The sequence below is a fragment of the Ochotona curzoniae genome, unplaced genomic scaffold, assembly GCF_017591425.1.
Source record: "Ochotona curzoniae isolate NIBS_2020 unplaced genomic scaffold, NIBS_Ocur_1.0 contig_2235, whole genome shotgun sequence".
Classification (NCBI taxonomy): domain Eukaryota; kingdom Metazoa; phylum Chordata; class Mammalia; order Lagomorpha; family Ochotonidae; genus Ochotona; species Ochotona curzoniae.
In genome coordinates this window covers 2,632,501-2,654,465 of record NW_024465384.1, presented here as the reverse complement: position 1 = coordinate 2,654,465, position 21,965 = coordinate 2,632,501, and the positions used below count along the sequence as shown (strand labels likewise).

Genomic DNA, 21,965 nt, shown 5'->3' with positions numbered 1-21,965 from the left:
CGCCCATAAGAGATCCTGGCACACTCAAAGTGAGGACTTTTAGCTGCTAGGCCATGCCGCCGGGCCCAAGAAAAACCGGACTCTTAACAAGAGGAGCGCACTTTTTCCCTTCTAGTCCTCTCCCACTGCTGAATTATGCACTCTCCAGGTAGTTCTGGGATTAAACTTAACAGATTTTTGCCTCCAGTGCCAGCCTCTGCCAGCTGGCGCTGTGGCAAAGCCCAACCAACCCTCACCCACTCCAGTTTCTGCTTATGCCAGTCAGAACAGTCTTCCCAGCCTGTGCCAGGCCCTTAATAGACATTTTGAAAAAATATATATATTTATTTTCAATGGAAAGTTGCAGGGCTTGGTCTCCCAAGGGTTAACTCCACAGCTTAGCTTGTTTCTCAAGAGGTATAACAGGGCATGCAATCTTGGCATGACACATTTAGCCCCCCCAGCCTAACCGCAAGTTCCTGCTTCCTGTTTGTCAAGTTATGTCCCCAGGGGATTTTAGGGTGGTTGCTTCAGGATTGCGTAGACACTGGGAGGAACTAGGCAGAGTATAAAAGGCAGCCCAGGGTTTCAATAAACGGCATTCTGCATTCTCCTTACACGAATGACCCAGTGCGTGTTGTCTTCTTTTCAACCCTAGTCCCTCTGCTCGGCTTGGGATACACGGTGACACTGGTGTTCCCGACATCTTGAGGTCCCACTGAGATGGAGAAAGAGGATTGGATGAAGGGTCATCCCGGGAGGCTGGTCAGCTGATTGATGTAAGTGGGACATATTGTAAGCCTTTTCTTGACAGTTAGGAGAGTTGAGCCATTGTCTTGGCCCCTGTTGTATGTTTTTAAGAATTATGTCAGGACCACAGTATTCAATAACCTTTCAAAACTCATTTTTTGAGCCCGGCATGGTAGCCTAGTGGCTAAAGTCCTCACCTTGCACGAGCCAGGGTCCCATATGAGCACCAGTTCATATCTTGGTTGCTCCACTTCCCATCCAGCTCCCTGTTTGTGACCTGGGAAAGCAATCAAGAACAGCCCAAAGCTTTGGAACCCTGTACCCGCACAGGAGATCCAGAAGAAGCTGCTCGCTCCTGGCTTCGGATCAGCTCAGCCCTGGCTGTTTCGGCCACTTGGGGAGTGAACTATTGGGTAGAAGATCTTCCTGTCTCTCCTTCTCTCTGTAAATCTGCCTTTCCAATAAAAATAAGTAAATCTTAAAAAAAAAAAATCAGCATCAGAAAGAAAAGTAGAAATTTACAATGCCATGAAATTAAATAACATGCTACTGGATATGATAGTCTCCATTACACCGTTACTGTATAACCCCTTAAATGAAAACCCACAAAACAAAATCAGCAACAGGAAGAAAAAAAAGAAACAAAACCGTGAAGTTAAATAACATGTTAGTGAATGACTAATGTGTTGTTGAAGAAATGAAAAAGAAAATCAAGAACCTTCTTCAAGAAAATGATGCTACTGTATGATCTATGAGTCATTGAAGAATTTAATGAGGAAGAAAGTGTTTATGAAGAGAGGCAACTAAATTAAAAAAAATCGAAATTGATGAGTTATAGTTTCCACTTATTTTTGTTGTTGAGATATGTCTTCTGTAGGCAACAAATTCATGGGTTTTGTTTTTTAATCCAGTCTACTAATCTATGACATTTGATCGATAAGTTTCAACCATTTATATTCAGGGTTAATATGAATGGGGGTAATTTGGTTCTGTCATTTTAGCAGTGGGTTGTTCATTGATTTAGTCTTCTGTTGTCTTTTTGCTGAGGGTGAATTGCCTGTCTGTCATCACATGGACACGCTGACAGTGTGGGAGTTCAGGGACAAGTGGGACTTCAGACACGAACTGGGGAGTTGGCAGCTTGTGCCCGCACAACTCGTTATGCCTAAGCAGGAAGAGTAAGCACAGAAGACAAAGAACAGAGAAGAGAAGAAGTCCAAAGAATGAGTTCTGGAGCACCCCAGAATGTAGGGCTTGTTACCTACGAAGGTTGCTGGTTCATTCCTCAGTTTATTACAGAAATTGAAAGCCAGAAAGCAGTTTCCATCAGAGAAGTTTTATTTGCATAGTGAAAGCAAAAGTAAGAGCAAAAATGAAAGCAAGGAGCTGGGGTGCCTTCAGAGAGATAAAGGGTTTCAGGAAGTGTTCGAGTTTTTGAGGGTCTTCTGACCTCTCATTGTGTTACTCAGCTGGGCAGGGTAGTCCCTCTGTTGGATGCCCACTTTGTTGGGGACCTACAAAGACCTTTCTCATCTCTACTAGAGATGAATAAACGGAGAATATGAAAGGTCACACAGAACCGAATTTATTATTGTAACAGGGCTGCCATCATCTCTAAGGATGATGCACCAAAACGAAGAAAGTGAGAATTTTTATACTTTCATACAAGTATAGTGCAAGTGGTGGGAAAGCAGGTGCATGAAGCACAGATTAGCTGAGTTTCTACAAGGTCAGAGTAACCCATAATAATTCCAAGCAGAGGGTAAATAAGTAGCTCTCCTGTGGGAAGAAAAGAATCAGGCAACATTCCAAGGGACAACAAAACATCAGAGAATTGGTCGTGGGGCCTTGCTGCATGCCCACTGAACCGGCCAGATTGGAATGTTGGTTTGCCAAGACTGCTGTCAGGGGGTTCCCTCAGAGACACGGTACATCATGTCCCTATGGCCTCCAGCATTGGCCAAGGAGGCAGAGATCCAGGGGCAAGGTGGGTCAGATCCTCTAGGACTCCAGGCTCTTTGATGTACACAGGAGCTCCTCTGCTTTACATCTTTTTGAAATGTCTGCAGAGCATCTGCATCTGCGGTCTCTAATGAATTAGAAACTGACTGAGCAACTGTTGAACTGTTTGTTCACTTGAAAAGTGTCGTTTTCAAGCCTAGCAGACTAGTGCCTATAGCTGTCACCATGCATATGCCGGGATTCCTTCGGGGCGCTGGTTCATATCCTGGCTCCTCCACTTCCCATCCAGCTCCCTGCTTGTGGCCTGGGAAAGCAGTCGAGGATGGCCCAAAGCCTTGGGACCCTGCACCCATGTGGGAGACCCGGAAGAAGCTCCTGGCTCCTGGCTTTGGATCAGCTCAGCCCTGGCTATTTCGGCCACTTGGGGAGTGAACCATCGGGTGGAAGATCTTCCTCTCTGTCTCTCCTCCTCTCTGTATATCTGACTTTCCAATTTTTTTTAAAAAAAGGAGTATCACTTTCCTGGCCACCTGGGGACATTTTCCTGACAAAAGGAGAGGCCTAAGCAGCTCAGGATTTAAACGCTGTCCTCTTTGTCAGTACTTGTAGCATGTGCAAGCATGCGGTGATAAGATGGTGGCCCAGGAGGAACAGCCTCACTAGGCTTGCCCTTGGACCTGACACAAGATTTTAGTGGGTTTGGATGGTCTCAGGGCAAAGTAGAGGAGTTAGCAAAGGATGCTGAGAAGTGTTAGTGGAAATGGTGGTGTCAGAGGCTTTTGTGTTCCCGTAAGAATCACAGACATGAAAGTAATGCTAAGAAGCTGGCAAGGTTTGGTAAGGTAGGGTGTCTGTCCAGGTGGTCGGACACCAGCAGCTGCACCTGGGAAAGTGGCAGGTGGGAGAAGAGAAACCTGAAGAGCCTCAGTGAATGCAGCTGCTGGACTAACAGAGGGTCAAGTCCATGTCACAGCACTGAAAAGCTGGCAGCTGGAGAAGCTGCTGAACCCCCCACAAAGCTTTCCAAGATCTCCACGTTTGGATTTGCCACAGGTATTCAGATGTCAAAAAAGGGATCTACCATCTCCATAAAAATTGGATTACAAAAGCTAAAGAAACTTTTGACTCTTGCTTTAAAACACTTTATGTAGTGGTGGCTTTGAATGAAGATGATGACAGCAAATCAGAGGAAATGCTTCTGTGAAGGAGTCAGAGGAGGTGATGGGCACTCTGTGTCTCTTTGTCTCTGTGAGGTTACCTTTAAAATACAAAATCTCATTTCTCTCCATTTCTTCCCCTTTCAAGAGCATCAACATATCTGTTCCCGCCTCTTAGAGTTGCCTGAATTCTCAACAGAATAGGGGGCAGCCACCGGTCCCACCTTTCTGATGTCCTTTAGTTCTGGACAAGATGAAAGACATCCCTGCCCATTGCAAAAGAGGTTTTTTTTTTTCCTTCCTACCCACTGAGTGACTCATTTGAACCCCCTCCCTGAGATGGTGCATGAAATGCTTCATTTCCACATTTCCACGGGTGCTTCCTTCCTTGGAGCCCCCTCCTGTCATGGCAGGAAATTTCTCTCTCTTGAATTTCCTTGTGTCTTTCCTCCCTTGGGACCCCCTCCTGTCACTACAACAGGAGGCCCCTTCTTCTCTTTACTAAATAAATCCTACCTTGCACACTAAAGTTGTCTGCGTGAAAATTCTTTCATGTAAACGGCAAGCGAGATTGCTATTGTTTTTTGCATCGAAGTCCCTGCAACATTTCAACTAGAGAGATGAGGGTGAAGCGTGTTAGAAGGACCAAATGTCCTCCACAGCAGCTGAACCAAATGTCTTCAGCAGAGGAAAGAATGCGTTTTCTGATAACCAAAAGCTATGAGAATGAAGTATAAAATCGCATCTTAAAAATGTCCATGAGCAACACAATTAAATGGTATGCTTTGAAATTGTGGTGTGTGGACAGTATGGCTTGGATGTAACACACAACAGCAAGAACCGGAATGGGTGTGGGCCGGATGGGCAAGGTCACTGTCCTGCCTGGACAGGAGGTAGACTAGGTGAGTCTGGGCCATGGACCCACCTGTGTGTGTGAGATTTGCCACCAAGAGTGGACGTGATAGAGGAGCTTGGGAAACTCTTGTCAGGAGGCAGTCCCTGCAAATGAGCACAAGAACCAGGATTAAACAGACAACAAGAAGATACTTGGGCTTGGCGCTATGGCCCAGCAGCTAAAGTCCTCGCCTTGAACGCATCAGGATCCCGATAGGCACCGGTTCTAATCCTGATTGGCCCTACTTCCCATCCAACTTCCTGCTTGTGGTTGTGGGAAAGCAATCAAGGATGGCCCAAAGCTTTGGGACCCTGTACCCATGTGGGAGATCTGAAAGAAGTTCTTGGCTCCTGGCTTTAGATCAGCTCAGTTCCAGCCATTGTGGTCACTTGGGCAGTGAATCATCAGGCAGAAGATCTTCCTCTCTGTCTCTCCTCTTCTCTGTATATCTGACTTTGCGATAAAAATAAATAAATCTTTAAAAAAAAAAAGTAGAAATAGCCCCAAGTAAAATAATGGAAATATATATAGAGAACTATTAGTTCTTACACAATTTTATGATATCAAGATACGTGAATTTCACTTCCTTTAATGTAGGCAAAGTATCAAATTTCTTTGTCTATTTGGTTGCTATTCAGATAACATCTCTCTCCTATATGCTGATTTCTTGACCCAAATGGAAAACTTAATTTGAGGTCGAAATGGAAGAGATAAGCAATAATACTGATACATTTTTGAAACTGAAAAAATTTTAAAAAGAAAAAAAAAAAAAAGAGTGAATGGGTCGCTCTCCAGAAGTGCCCAGCCACTCAGAAGTTTCACAAGATTACAGAATTTAAAGAGAGCCCAGTTTACATTCAGAAGGATGTTCAGCTCTTCCTGCTGTCCCCTCTGCCCCTCCCTCCAGAACAAGGGTTTCTCTGGGTGTGAAATTCCTCCCAAGCTTTTATCACCCATGTAGTGTTATCAGGTAACACTTGCCTGCTTGGCGATGGGCAAAGAGAATTCTCCTGGGACAAGCTCCTGGCTTCAGGCTGGCCCAGCACTGGGTATTGTGACCACCTGGAGAGAGAGATTGAGAGAGTTGAAATCCAAATGGAGTAAGTATGGCTCATTGTTAACTGCAGTACTCCCCACTGTTTTAACTTTCACTTTGCTTGCTTAGCTGTGAAACTGTGTGGGGCTGGCAGTCTGAATTGCTTACCTGACCTCTAGCACAGATGGCTCTTAATTCCAGAAACTATAACTTGTTTAAACCGCCTAACTGGACGAGGTAATGGTCAGGCACAAGCTGATTAGCCAAGATGAATGTGGCGCCAAGATAAGCAGGGAATGCACAGCATTTCCGCCCCCCCTTGCTATACCACTATAAACTGCCCCCATGAAAACCCTGTGAGCTTGTTGTTCTGGGCTGCTTTCTGGTAAGTGGTGTCAGTCCTGGTCGGTGGTTAGCCTTGCCTCTCATTAATAAAACTGCTGTGACTGTCACTGGTGTATGTAACATTCTTTTTTTTTTTTAATTAAGATTTATTTATTTTAATTGCAAGGTTAGATATATAGAGAGAGGATGAAAGACAGAGGAAAGATCTTCCATCCGATGATTCACTCCCGAAGTGACCGTAACAGCTGCAATTGAGCCGAACCAAAGCCAGGAACCAGGATTTCTTCTGGGTCTCCCACGTGAGTGCTGGGTCCCAAGGCTTTGGGCAGTCCTCAACTGCTTTCCCAGGCCACAAGCAGGGAGCTGGATGGGAAGCAGGCTGCTAGGATCAGAACCAGCGCCCTGAAGGGATCCCAGCTCGTTCAAGGCAAGAGCTTTTGCTGCTAGGCCATGGCGTGGGGCCTGTATGTAACATTCTGTTATTGTGGATGCAACAAGTGAAAGAAATTAAGTGTGGTTGAATCATTGTTATGGGAAGACTATATCAAATCAGAACCCTGCTTGTCATTATCACATAGTAATTGATAGGCAAACTCGAGCACAAGCAGAGTCTCTGAATCAGAGACCAGAGCTCTGTGACAAAGCCATGGGGAGAGTCACACTGGTGCCTGGTACAAGAAGCAAATCAGCTGGACAGGCCTGTGCGTGTGGTGGGGTCACCCTGTGGGAGAGGGCTCTGAAATACAGAGCAAGGATTTCACGCAGGAAGGAAACAGCCCTTCCCTTCTGTGTCCCTAAGGGAGGGAAAAAGTCTTCATTCTTACAGGAAATGAATTTTCCCTAGGAGCAGAAGAGGATGGTGGTCTGGCTTTCCTGGCAAGAAAAAGCCAACCCCCTTGGGACTTCTTTCTTCTTTGATGTGGGAACTCAAAGAGGGTTAGGGCTTTCTGAGAGCTCTCTAAGGGAGGAAGGGAAGAAACCCATCCTGCAGTGTGAGGTAACATTGCAGCTGAGATAAGAACAGTTTTATTAGCCTTTAAGTGGGAGCAAGTGGCCCCATGACCAAGGCTAGAAAGAGCAAATTTATTTATTTTTATCACAAAGTCAGATATACAGAGAGGGGGAGAGACAGAGAGGAAGATCTTCTGTCCGATGATTCACTCCCCAAGTGACCGAAACAGCCTGTGCTGTGCGGATCTGAAGCCTGGAGCCAGGACCTCTTCCAGGTCTCCCACACAGGTGCAGGGTCCCAAGGCTTTGGGCCTTCCTCCACTGCTTTCCCAGGCCACAGACAGGGAGCTGGATGGGAAGTGGAACTGCCGGGATTAGAACCGGCGCCCATATGGGATCCTGGCGCATTCAAGGCAAGGACTTTAGCCGCTAGGCCACCACCGCATTGGGCCCTTTTTGAGTTTTTAAAAATGTGCTGTATGGATTTTCTCCCTCAGTGACTGTGGGCAACGCCAGCGTTGCCGCGTACCCCAAGTCAAGCTGAGGGACTAGGGTTATGAGAAAACATACAGACAACACACAGTGGGTCATTCTTGTGAAGAGAATGCCAATTTATTTAAAGTCAAGCTGCATCTTTTATGGTCTGCTTGGCCCCTCCAGGCATTTCCCAAAGCTTAAGCAACACCTAAGCTCCCCCTAGAGTATGTAAAAAGGGGAGAAGCAAGGGAGTCAAGCCAGGGGCTAAATGCATCAGGCCAAGATCGCCCACCTTGAGAAACAAGTTAAGCTGTGGAGTTAACCCTTGGGAGACCGGGGCCTACAAGTAACTCAGTTTAGGTTGTCTACTGTGCTTGCAAAGCTCCCTGCCCTCATCTGTTTTATTAAAAGTACCTGTTTTCCAGGGGTCACTGTAAATGTTACTTCTTCAATTTTATTATCCTTGGCATTCTAGACAAGGTGACCCTGAGAGAGGAGTTAGAGTGGGTAGTAGGCAGTTAGGGTATTCTGGGTCCCCGAGTAAAAGAGAATTTCCCCACCATGTCTTGAACTCACCAGAGTCTCTTCCAAGGGACTGAGTGCTATTAGCATATCAATTCCCCACCTGAAGTGTGGCCACTACCTCTGGCCATTGTGGGAGGGCCTCAGGCTGAGCTCTTTATCATTGAAAGGAGAGCAGGAAGAAGTAATACACATCTGCCTAAGGCCTGGAATGTCCTATGTCTGGCACCTCTGTGGCCTTTTGTCCCAAGGCCAGGTACCATGGAAACCAGGAATTTTCTTTGGTCATGGAGAAACATCTTTGAGGGAAACCTTTAAAAGGTGCATTCCCCACCATTCATACGGGTTTTTGCTTCTTGTCCTCCTGCCACTATGGCAGAGCACTAGGGTTCTTTTTTACTTTTCCTCCTGCCACTATGGCAGGAGGTAAGGGTCCTTTCTATCTCAAAACCCCCTCCCGTTGCTAGGACGGGAGTCTTCTCTTCTCAGCCTTTCTAATAAATATTGCGTTAAAACTAAACTGTGTCCGCACGAAAATTCTTCTTTCTTGCGAGACAAGAATTTGAGGTTGCTGCCATATTTGGAGTCAAAAATCCTGCAACAGTTTGACACAGCTTCAAGGGGGGCACAATTTGCAATGGCTCGAAAGGTGAGTGAGGAAGGGTCACACATTCTTTGTTTATCTTGGCTTACCAGCCCCTGCCTGCTCTCCTCACTCAGGTCTGGGCTCCAACCTTGGCACCACCTGTGACAAGTAGACCCCCGATCTTGAATTATCTGTGGGTTAATAAGGCTGCGGCCTTGATTTATGGGGATTGGGCCATTAGTACTAACAGCCGTTTTGGCCATTAGGCCTGCAAGCTCACACAGTTTCTTAGCCAAGCAAGTAAAGCAAAAGTTACAAAAGCGAAAAGAATTGCAGGTAGCAATAACCCATGTTTATTCCATTTTGATTTCAACTCTACACATTCATATAATCAGAAATAAAGAAATGGGAAGTAGGCTCCGGTGCGATAGTCTAGTGGCTAATCCCTTGCCCTGCGTGCCAGGATCCCATATGGGCACTGATGCATGTCCTGGCTGTTCTACTTTCCATCCAGCTCCTTGCCTCTGGCCTGGGAAAGCAGTTAAGGATGGCCTAAGGCCTTGGGACCCTGCACTCATGTGGGAGACTGGGAAGAAGTTCTTGGCTCCTGGCTTTGGATGGTCTCAACTCTGGCTGTTGCGGCCACTTGGGGAGTGAACCAGCAAATGGAAGAGCTTTCTCTGTGTCTCTCCTTCTCTCTGTAAACCTGATTTTCCAACAATCAATGAATCTTTTAAAAGAAAAAAAAAAAGAAAGAAAATACTATTTCTGAGAAAAAAAAATGTAAGTCTGGTTGTGGTACAGCACATTAGGTTGCTGCCTTCAACACTGGCATCCCATGTTGGAACTGTAATCTTGTAATCCTGGCTGCTGCACTTCCCATCTGGTTCCCTTATAATTCTCCTGGGGAAACAGAGATGATGGCAGAGGTTTGGGGCCCCTGCTTCCCATTTGGGAGACCTGGATACAATTCTAGATTGCCGACTGCAGCCAGGACCAACCCTAGGCACTGTAGCCATTTGGGGAACCAGCAGAGGGATTTCTCTCTGACTCTGACTTTCAAATAAGTAATACGAGTCTTTAGAAAAGGGAAGTCTAAGCAGCTAGGAACAGAAAGATGAGGAAGTGAAACTGTTGAGTAGAAGGAAAGAGGACAGGCAGAAAGAGAAATGAGTGTCGCATGAGTCTTTTTTGCTTTTGCTTCGTTCCCCTTTTCCCTCTCTCTGCAGAGGCGTGAACCGAAAAAAGCAGCGAGGGCCTGCAGATGTGTCATGAGCGAGTGGCCTTCAAGGAAGCAAGGCTATGTGTTCAGACGCTTTCCTCATCTGCGTGAATGCGCTCTGCTTACGGGCTTTGGCTCCTTGAGCTCTTAGGAAAAAGGCCATTTGGGAGTGTGTGTGGACAGTAGATTGATGCACTGCAGACCCGGAAAAGTTCTGTCTTTGGAAAAATTTGGTTGTTTAGTTTTTGAACCTTGTCCAACATAAGGGCAGTGGAATTTGTGATGAGCTGTTTAAAATCTGAATCTCCCTGGCAAGCGCCAGGGTCAATTTTGTGGCTAATGGTTTTCAGCCAGTCTATCAGGTCAGATAACCTGACTTGATTTGGGGAGCCTAAAACCCTGCTGAACACTCATGCTCCTGTCTTCTGTCTTGATGCTTCAGCCTGGTGGCAAACCGCGTCACCATCAGCACGTGAGGGCCTTGAGGAGCTTGTGGTTATGGTCCTTTCAGCTACTAAGTTTTGTGGTGATTTTCTATGCAGCAACCAAGAAACAGCTCACCAGTGAAGCTGTGGATTGGTCACGTGAGTGTCTGCATGAAATAATGCTGAATACTCCCTTTATTTTGTGTTTTAGAGAGTGTCACAATAGTTGGTATGCATAAATGGCTATGACTGTTCCAGTAGACATGAAGGTGTAGTGTGCTAAAAGACACACATCGTGTCAGCAAGATCAGTGACAGCCGTCATACTCACTCACGCATCTCACAGTTTTGACACCACACTCCCCAGGGCGGCATGATGTCACCAGCCTCAGGGAGACAAGGGTACCTCCCCACGAACACAGCTTTCATGAACTTTAGGACAGACTCACCCTTGCAAGAAATAGAAGCTTAAATTCTCCGTATGAAGCAAATGCTTGGCAATTGACTGTGCTGAAAACAGGTATCAGAAAGGGGGAAGAAGCCACACAACACCGAGATGGTCTCCAGGCGGAATTCTGGTCTTTCTGGTCATTTGGCCTCTGTGTCTGTCCCGTGTCATCAGCTTGCTCCTACTGACGGTTTTGTGAAAATGCTGCCAGAATAAACTACCTGAGCATTAGGCAGTGTCTTAGATTCATGTTCCACGTGAACTACATAGACAGGGAAAAGCTACCCCTGTGTTAGCTTGCTAACTATTACCGCTGAACCGTCTACATCCAGTCAAAGTGATATCTCTTGGTGGTTTTTAGCTTGTGGTGTTCTGTGCTAGAGATGTTGAACTTTTTTTTTTTTGTCAGTTATGCATCTCCTTAAGAGTCTTGAGAAATGTTTATGCAGGTCATTTATCCATTTTTAAAGAGGATTATTGTTAGAGTCCAAAATCGCCCCTCTGTTGCATAGCAAAGAACCAGACGTGGATGCAATCAGCAAGCAGAGTTTATTGAGCTGGCTAGCCAGGGTCAAGCTCCTCACATGGACACCCAGGACCGGTGGATGAAGCAAGACTCCTAGCTAGGGACAAGCCAGATCTTATAGGCCAGTTTGGCCGTTACAGCAAAGCCCACGCCCACGAAAAATACTCCAATCATTTTAAAGCAAATATGAATCACTCCAATTAACTAAAGGCCTGCGAAATGCCTCAAGTCCCTATTCATCATGACAAGACAAAACGATTCTAAGCTAAGGGGTTACAGATGCAAAGCAATAGGTAACATATCTGTGAATTACAGACCATGGGGCTATTTTATTTTTACCCTTATCAGGGCCACTGACCCTTACTTACATCCTGAGCCTGGGTGTGGGGGACATTGGGCTCTTGCTCTTACTCTTATCAGTGCCTGCAAAAGATCCACTGACTCTTACAGCCTAAGCCTGAAAATGTGGCCCAAGCTATTTGTAAAAATTTCTTTTTACTTTAAATTCAAGTTGCTTTTGACTTACTCAAACCACTTGTAATATGTAAACCTTTTACCATTTTGGTTGTCTCTAACAATTATTTGTTTCCTTGTTATTGAATTGTTTGAGTTCTCTGTATATTTTGGATATTTGACTTTACCCAGTGTGTGATTTCCAAATACTCTCTCCCAATCTGTGGGTTGTCTCTTCACTCCAATAGTTCCTTCCTTTGGTGTACAGAAGCATTTGAGTCTGAGGCAATTTCACTTGTCTGCGTTTACTTTTGTTACCTGTGTTTTATGGGTCATTGCCCAGACAGACAAAATCACTGCCCAGATCCAAGCTGGGAGCTCTTCCCCATGTTTTCTTTTCATAGTTGTGCTGTTTCAGGTCCTAAGTGTTTTATTAGTTCTGAGTTGATTCTAACATAAAAATGAGACAAAGTTTTATTCTTTTGCCTAAGTATATCCAGTTTTCCCAGTAGAATTTATTAAAGGGATTTTTCCTGTTGTAGGTTCTTGACACTGTTGAACATAAGTTAACTATAAATGTGTGAATTTAGTTCTGGTCCCTCTAGCATATTCCTTTGGTCCTTTGGTTCACATATATGTTTTTATGCAAGTACCATGCTGTTTTGATTGCAATAGCTCTGTAACATTTTGAAATCAAATGTTGTAACACCTCTAACATGTTCTTTAAAAAAAAAAGATTTATTTATTTTCATTGGAAACTCATATTTACAGAGAGAAGGAAAGGCAGAAAGGAAGATCTTCCATCTGCTGGTTCACTCCCCAAGTAGCTGCACTGGCCGGAGCTGAGCCAATCTGAAGCCAGGAGCTTCTTCTGGGTCTGCCATGTGGGTACAGGGTCCTGAGACTTTGGGCTGTTCTTGATTGCTTTCCCAGGCCACAAGCAGGGAGCTGGATGGGAAGTGGGATCTGCCGGGATATGAATTGGTTCCCATGTGATATCCTTTGCGTGCAAGGTGAGGGACTTTAGCAGCTAGGCTACCCCACTGGGCCCTTGTTATTTCTTTGAAGAGAGGTTTTTCACATGTTTGCTCTTTTAAGTGAAGTTTTTCACCAACCTTCAGTTTTTGTGACAAGTAATTTATCAATTGAGCAATTAGTTACAGGGTTTGCTCAGTTTCTGTGATGTTCAAAGTAGGATTTTTTTTTTCTCACTTTATCTAATTAGTTCTTTTCCCTGCTTGCCTGACTTCTCTAGTTAGCTCATTCTCTTGAGACAGGTGGCAGATACGAAGGAAAGGAGACACCTGCTGGGGGAGCGGTTTGGAATTTTCTTTTCTCAGCTTACCCAGTTAACCCTCCACTGCCTCCTTCCTCATCCTGTTTATTTACATGCCATTGGGATGTTCATTTTCTCCCCCTTAGGCCCAACTTTCTTCAGATGCTGTAAGGGATCTGAGATGTTGAGCTTCCCACAAGCTAGGAAGGTTCCCTGCCACAGGGAGCTTCTCCGTACAGACAAGTGGGGAGATACAGAGCTCAGTGTCAGAGACAGTGTGCTCACAACCGCAGGCCAGATGCTGCCTAACCTTGCTTAGAGAAGGCAACACAAGCGGACAAAGCCCAGGTTTAGGGGGCTCTGGTGGAATGAATGTGGCCCTCCCCCTGCAGGGGGGTCCTGGTGTACTGGGACATGGGCAGGTATTTCTAGGGAAGGCGTATGTCAAGGTTACCATTTTAATCTTTACTCCCGCAAGGGTATAAATACATTTGCTCTGGGGTCACGGGGTCAGGGACTGCTCCCTCCCTTCCACTTTGTGTGTCTTCTTCCAGAAAGGGTAAGAATCTGCCTAGAACACTACAGATTCAGGTAAAATTCAGCTGTTCCTGCAATTGTCTCTTCCCCTAAAGTTTTACACCGTTGTGCTTTTCTTAAACTCATTCTTGCAAACTTTAAAAACAAACAAATGAAAAATAAAATGTTACTGTTTCCTCAATACTGAAGCTCTGTGGGCAGCTAATTTAAAAGTAATCACTGAGGAAGTTTGAGCGAGCCCAATGATAATAAGCTTGAGGAGGTGAGTGTTGGCTTTCTTTGGTGTTAGCTCTTTTCAGTTTGTCATCATAAACCTGAAACACCAGCCCCAGCAAATCATGCAGAAGGTTTTAATCCAGCAGGGAAAATGGCCAAGGGAGAGCGCTAAGGTAGAGAGAGGGCGAGCATAGAGGAACCTGCTTATATGACCAGAGATATTGGGGTGCACAGAACCATGAAGGGTTGGCAGATAGGGCTCTGTGAGGGATTGGTGGATAGGACTGTCAGGGCTGCAGGAGATTGGCAGGCACTGCAGTAGGCGGGGAATAAGGGAAGGGGCCACAAGGGATTGGTCGATAGGGCTGTCAGGTACAGGGTTATGAGGTTACAGCAGATTGGTGGGAACAGGGTTGTGAGGATTGGTGGACAACAAAATTTGAACCTAAAAGGTGTGAAGTTTACATATGCAAATTGTGGGAAGGAGGCTGAGACCTAGGGGAAGCAGGTATTCAAAATGATGGGGTCTTGTCAATCTTTGGGGTGGATATTTAAGTGAGTCGTCACAGTGAGAAAACCTAAATCCCCCACCATTTGTTTTATTAATGCCTTATTACCTTACATAGGTAATAAGGAGATGATCGAAGTATGATTTCACAATTTACATGTATTCTTGACATAAGAGAACTTTTCTTAGGTCCGTGGTGCATAAAGGAGGGGAAATAATACAAAATACACCTTGCAGGAGTACACTTGATAGATGAGGTATAATGAAATTCATTGAGTAGGTTCCGAAATTCAAGTCTAGGTGCTGAATTAGGAGGGAAGCAGGCCTGCATGGAAAGTGAGGTCTACGTAAGTTTGGGCAAGTGTCTTTTACAAAAGAGTGGTCTCCAGCACTTCTGGAGAACTGTGTGCTGGATGACGGAGCCAGCAGCGACGGATGCCTTCAGACTACTAGAAAACCTGGAACCCTGCCTCAGCCTGGCTGTTCCACTTTAGGGAAGCAGATTTATAATCCTTTCTGCCTCACTCTTGGTGAGACCAAAAGCCATTAGAAGGATGTGATTGTTAACTTCTTCCATCTGTTCTTATGATAAAACTAGAATCTCAAAGGGGTGGGATGGCACTTCAGCCTTGCTAAAAGCACGACTGGGCAGAACAAATATCTTTTCAAGAAAACTCCCCTTTTTCTCCTTCCACCAGGGACCTGACCCTATCTACGGGTTAGTCCATCCTGACAGAATGTAGCAGACTCTGTGTCTACCCCTCTTTAAATATTCCCTGTCTGGCCCTTTGCTTGCTGAGTGCTTCCCTGGGTCGGAAAACAGAGGACACATTATCACTGGGCTTGAAAATAAAAGGGGGGAAGGAAAGTAGGAACATAGGCAAAAAGAGGGAAAAAAAAATTTTTTTTTTAGTTGTTGCAGGGTACAAGCATGATCATGCCAGACATCTCAAAAGTTTATTAAGGAGTCTGTATTAACCAAGCTTGGTGATAACAGGGCCCACTAGAAATAGCAAATCACAAGTCCATATGGTAATCCAGTCTGAATTGAAACCCCAAGAGGAACAAATGGTAGTTAACTTGAAATCTATCCATTAAGCCAAAGATTTACATCCCAGCTTCCCCAGCAATATAAGTTATCCTAAGAGACATGCAGCAAACAACCTGGGCACACTTATAAAGCTGCAGACATTCACCTCTCCCTGGCTTCTCTGCCCACATTCCATTATTACTAGACTTCACCTTTCCTGGAACTCTTGAAAATACACAAATTAGAAATACAAACTGTCTTAGCATTGCTATCTTTTCTGTGCTGCCCAAGAGGGGAACAGAGGGTGAGGAATATAGACATACAAGGGCCATTCTCAGGGGATACTTGTCCTCAGAGTCTGTGGGAAGCCAGAGAGTAAGCAGATATTGGGAAGGCCAATAGTTGGAGTGCTAGAGCGATATGACCAAGAGAGGGAGCCCTGTTGTGCCCAGATTTTAAGATCCCCAGAAACCACCAGGAGTCTGAAGTTGATCCAAGTGCACAAGGATGGTTTATTCAAGCTTGGCATGTCCGAGCTTGGGTTCTTGGACCAATACCCTTTACTGGAGAGTTGCCTTGCTTCCCCTCAACAGCACATTCTAGGGTTTTTATAGGGGCAATCCACAATAGCTTGAAAAGGGGCAATTCACAATAGCCTGCAAGGTGAGGAGAAATACCACAGATTCTCTACTTATCTCGCTGGACCGCCCATGCCTCCAGCAACTAAGGTAAGCACCCACTTAATTACTTGGAGCCACCTGTGAGATAACCAAACTTAGGTGGACCTTGGTTCATAAGAATTGAGGCCCATCTTTGTTAAAGGTCACATAGGTCGCTAAAGGTCATCACTAAAGGTCACAAAGGCCTTTTGGCCTGCAGGCTCACACAGTTTCTTAGTAGCATTGGGCAAATGGTTGGGATTTTGATACTGAGGTTCCTCAGCCCCACACTATCATGAGCCTTTATAGGGGCTAGTGAGGGGAGTGGTTACACAGCAATGCAATACCACCCCCTCTCAGGTGGTAGATGAGAGTCACAGGTGGGCAGGAGGAAACACCCATGTGGTGGGGGCAGTGACTTCCAAGTTGGTGACCCTGAATAAGCTGCCTACCTCACCACAAAGTGAAAGGTAGAGTTTCAAATGCGACAGTCCAGACAACAGAAAGTAGCAACAGTGAGGCTAGGTCTTCTGAAACTTTTCTGAGACATGGCCGTGACCTGACCTTTGCCATAACCTTGGGTTCTTGGAAAGTCCTGGAAGGGGAGTGATGGTGCTTATCACAAGATGAGATCTTGCTTTTCTTTTACAGCTCACCTAAGTAAGCTGATTGTCCCAAATTGTTTTCTGTAAATGGAATTGGGAGGACCTGTTTGCTTGGCTATTTGCTGCTAAGTGGGGTGTGGCTCTTACTGATTGGATAGTTTAAAGAGCATGCAGGTTAAACTGGGTATTTGTGTTCCAGGCCTCTAGAGCTAACTGGATATTTTGTGTTGTGCACTGATGTAAGCTTGGTTGATTGAACGATTTGCATCATGTGGTGGTGCTCTCTGACTTCATTGAATGATGATTGCTTAAGAACCCCTGAACGTGGCTGATCCCATGTGTGGTGGAATGTGACAGTCCACCGGATAGCACCAGTCAGTGAATAAAGACTCCTGAGCTCCTGAGAGTGTTGGCAACGCCCGCATCGCCACGTACTTCAAGCCCCGAGTCCAGCGGAGGGACTAGGGTTATGAGACAGACAAGACAGACAAGACACACAACATACAGAGGCTCATTCTTGTGAAGTGAAGCCTTTATTCAAAGTCGAACTCTCTTATATAGTCTGCTTGGCCCCTCCCAGGATCTTCCCAATGGTTAAGCAACATCTAAGCTCCCCCAAGGACGTGCAAAAAGGGGAAGCAGGAAGAGGGAAATTGCAGTCAAACCACGGAGGCTAAATGTATCAGGCCATGATTGCCCTTCCTGTTACACCTTTGAGAAACAAGCTATGCTGTGGAGTTAACCCTTGGGAGACCGGGGCCTACATGAGAGTCTGCCTGCAACTCATTTCTGGAATAGATTTGGTCAGTTCGCAATGACAGATAGAGAAAGGGAATCTTCCATTCACGGATCCACTCCCAAACGGCTGCAACAACGGAAGGTGTGCAAGGCCAAAGGCAGAAAGCAAAAGTTTTTTTAGGTCTCCCATGTAGGTGCAGGGGCCCAAGGACATGAAATTCGATGTTAAAGTTAGCAGCAATCGCAGCTGTTGTGTCTAATGAAAGAATTTACACACAATTTGTGCAAAGTGATATTTTTTTTGAGAAGACTGCATGTTACCAACAAAGCTTGGTGATCCATTGCAAACAGAGGGGGTTTTACAAAGCAAACAAGCAAATGGGAAAAGAAGAAAGAGGAAAACACTTCCCAAGATGAATCTAGGAGGTGGGGTGCCTCCTGCAAGGAGAGAAGGAGAGACACAGGGGTTTTAGGAAAAGTCCTGGTTGGTTTTTGTTTGTTTGTTTGTTTTTTTGCTTTTTTTTTCCTTACACATTATTATTTCTGAGACTTATTTGAAAGGCGAAGTTACAAAAAGAGAGGGATGTGGACCTGTCTGTTCTCTCACCAGAGGGCTGAGCCAGGCAGAGCGGGGCGCTGCCTCCAGTGGGTGCAGGGGCCCTAGTACTTGGCAGCTGCATTAGTAGGAACTTGTGGGGTGCGGCATTGCAAACACCACCTCAACCCACTGAACCATCACACTGGCCGCCGCTGCCTTAGGCTTTAAATGTATTTCTTTTTTTTTTTTTTAATAGGTTCATTTTATTTTTTATGATGTTTACATAGTTGAGAAGGATGCACATGTGGACCACGGATTAGAATGCACGGGGTCGAGGAATGGGGGAACGTGGATGAGACAACAGTTTCTAATCTCCTTTTTTTCTTTCTTTTTTTTTAAGATTTGTTTATTTATTGGGCCTGGCGCGGTGGCGCAGTGGTTAAGGTCCTCGCCTTGCATGCCCGGGATCCCATATGGGCGCCGGTTCTAATCCCGGCAGCCCTGCTTCCCTTCCAGCTCCCTGCCTGTGGCCCGGGAAAGCAGTCGAGGCCAGCCCAAAGCTTTGGGACCCTGCACCCGCGTGGGAGACCCGGAAGAGGCTCCTGGCTTCGGATTGGCATAGTATCGGCCATTGCGCTCACTTGGGGAGTGAATCATCGGATGGAAGATCTTCCTCTCTGTCTCTCCTCTCTGTATATCCGCCTTTCCAATGAAAAAATAAAAATAAATCTTTAAAAAAAAAAAAGATTTGTTTATTTATTTTTTTAATTGGAAAATCAGATATACAGAGAGGAGGAGAGACAGAGAGGAAAATCTTCTGTCCTATGATTCACTCTTCAAGTGGCTGCAACAGTTAGAGCTAAGCCGATATGAAGCCAGGAACCTAGAGCCTCTTTCCGGGTCTCCCACACGGGTGCAGGGTCCCAAGGCTTTGGGCCATCCTTGACTGCTTTCCCAGGCCACAAGCAGGGAGCTGAATGGGAAGTGGAACTGTTGGGATTAGAACTGGCCCCCATATGGGATCCTGGTGTGTGCCAGGTGGGGACTTTAGTCACTAGGCTACTGTGCCAGGCCTTCTTTTTTTCTTCCTGTGTCTAGAAGAAGGGAGAAGAGAAGAGGAAAGAACACTCCAGCAGCCTAACCATATCAGTACACTGAGGATGTGGGATTGCCACTTGTTGTCTGTTGTGAACACCGAGCCCGGTCACTCGAACAAACATCACAAGTCAAGAGAGAGTTGATGCTTCCTACCAAGCATTTATTCAAGCGAGCACACACCGAACAGGTCAAGGGAAGCCACCAAGAGTGCCCTTGACTTTGGTCTTGTGGAGGTCTGCTGGGCTTTGGTTCCAGTCTAGTGGGAGCCTACCTGCTTTGGTGACTGGGATTGAAGCATGGGCTTTTGTACAATTCAGTGGGTCAAACAATCAGTTGTTTACAATGTTTTGATTGGTTCTTACATGTTTACAATGTATTTTCATTGGTTACTTTCACTTCACAAACATGTTTACTCATCTCCAATTGGTTATAGCTTATCTATCAGTAACAGGCTTTGCTTTCTCTTAGTTCTGCAAAACATGTTTTTTACATATTTGTCAAAACATATTTTTCTTCTCTTATCGTTTTTGCCAGAACTTGTTTTTCAAAACATGTTTACTTGCATTAGAGCTTCTTGACAGGAGTGATATGAGAGGTGACTCCGTTTCACCAGTAGTCTAGGAAGATGGAGTCACTTCTGCTCCAAAGTTCCAACACACATACTATATCCATTATCAAGTCACAGCATAGTTTACATGAGAGTCCTATTACTATAGCTGTTTCTGGGTTCCCAATGTCAGATAAAAGTGTAATAATGTTAAGGGTATAATTGAGGCTATTGGTAATGCTACTTCCAATATCTCCCATAGATTCCTTTTTATCTACATCCATATTAAATATGTATTGACGGAAACAGTATAGATGCAGATGGAAGTAAATAAACACAACCAGACTGTTCCTATCAATGTCATCCCGGGGTCCCTGATGTGGAGCATGTTCTGAGGGTACTGCTTATGTGGTCTTGATAGTTCTGAGATGCTGTTGATTTTGTTGCCCCAAGGTTGAGGAAATCCTTCTAAAGTTCATTGACTGACATAGTCTACCTTAGTTTCACTTGCCCAGGTAGTTATGCTCAAAGCCAGGATAGTTATCCAGTTTGTGCTACCCTTTAGGGTACTACATGTCCTCTGCAGGCCTCGATGGTTCCCCGTGAAAATCTGGGCATCCTGTCCACTGCATAGATTTCAGCAACTGAGGAAGTCCAGTTCTGACACATGCACTTCAGTCAGACCACACATGCTAGGTTTTTCTTCAAGGTCTGAATTTTGAGTCCATTTGGGAAGATCCCCAAAGAAACATCACCAGAGGTGACCCCAGATTGACCTGCTGTGTGTGCTAGCCACCATTGGAGTCCGGATCAGTCCATCACCCACATCAGCCTACACACACACTGGTGGTTGCAGTTGCTCTGTCAGTTCCCCAGCTCCATCTCTTATACAAACTAATGGATACTGTGGCCCAGCCCAACTCTACCCACCACATACTCAACCCTCATGTGCACAAGGGACCATGCTCAAGGGATCCCTGTCCTCAGAGTCTGTCCTGGCCTAGAGTCGGAATGCCAGAGCAATGGAAGCATGTGACCAAGAGAGAGAACCCCTTCCTACCATGGATCTTTATATGGGTTGTGAGGGGTTGGTTACACAACAGTGCAGTACCACCCCCTGTGAGATTCCAGGTGATGGTAGATGGGCATCACAGGTGGGCAGGAGGGAACACCAAGGTGGTGGGGTGGGGAATGCCTTCCAAGGTTGAGACCTTAAACTAACTGTCTACCTCACTGCATTCTGAGAGTCAGTACAAAATGCGAGATAAAGAAAAGTACGAGAGAGAGGAGGCCAAAGTCAGCTCCTAAAATAGATTTATTCAGACAAAGCTGAGGTGGCCTCAGTCCCCATGAACGCACAGCAGAGGCTTATGGAGGCAAAATGAATGAACTTCTGAGATAACTAAAGAGCTTGGGCCGTGGCTGACAGTGGTGTGGCTAGAGAGGATTTGGACTAAGGTTCAACTCCGAAGATGGTGGAGAGAGCTTGGGCAAATAGCTAGACTCTTAAGATAGTGATATGGTCAGCGGAAGGGCAGGCTGAGCCAGCTGCACGATGCAGGGAGTTGGGGGCCTACTGTCAATCAAAGTAGATCTAAGGCTTTTGTTTTTGCTCCAACACAAAATATAAAGTTGACTGACTGACACACACACAAAATGGACAATGTTACAAATACAAAATGTTGCTGTTGCATAAATATTAACCAGTGTTTTTTTTTTTCTGCATCCTTAAAACTGTTTTAAAAGCTGATTTTTTGTGTGAGAGTTCCAAAAATCAACAGTGGTTTCACTGTTATTCTTTGTTGTTACATCAGAATTTCCTAGGACATTTAGGTGAAAAGAAAGGCTGTACAAATGGGCAGTAACCGGACTGCATGTGGAAACAGAACTGTGGGCCAGGTGTGTATTCGTAGCTGAGCAGATAAGATGCCCAAGTCAGGGCTGGTGCTGGGGTGAATTACCAACCTCCTATATGGCTGCTGGTTGGAGTCCTGGGTGCTTTGCTTCTAATTCAAGGCCTGTCTATATGCCTAGGAAAATAGCAGATGAAGGTTTAAGTCCTTGTGCACCTGCATGCACATGGGAAACCCAGAAAAAGCTCTGGCCTTGGCCTGGCCACTTTTTTTAGGTTCTTTTAAAAAATTTTCGAATTTTATAGTACAATTCCATAGGGTCTAGGATTTCCCTACCTTCTTCCCAAATTCCCACCCCCCAACTGATTTTCCCCATGTTATCACAATAGTACAGGCCTTCATAAGCAGTCATAAGTCCATCAGTCTGACTTTTAAATGTGTCCTGACACTGCTGATACAGACAATGTGAGACAGTCCAGCATCGCATTGTCTAGATATGTCCAACAGTTTCATTGGGAGTCCATCTCCAACTTGGGAATAGAGATGCATACTGCTTTGTATCCCCACATGGAAGAACTCTGTCTTTCCCTCTCTCTTTGCCTTTCAAAAAATAAATCAATAAAATAA

General features: G+C 45.4%; 1 long non-coding RNA gene across 1 annotated transcript in view; it reads left to right on the top strand.

The window, feature by feature from the left end:
- Nucleotides 1-590: 590 nt before the first annotated feature.
- LOC121151037 overlaps nt 591-21,965 on the top strand; it is an 82,174-nt gene continuing 60,799 nt past the window's right edge. Inside the window, exon 1 of the long non-coding RNA XR_005883106.1 lies at nt 591-758. This is a non-coding gene — a long non-coding RNA (uncharacterized LOC121151037). The remainder of the gene's footprint in view (nt 759-21,965) is intronic.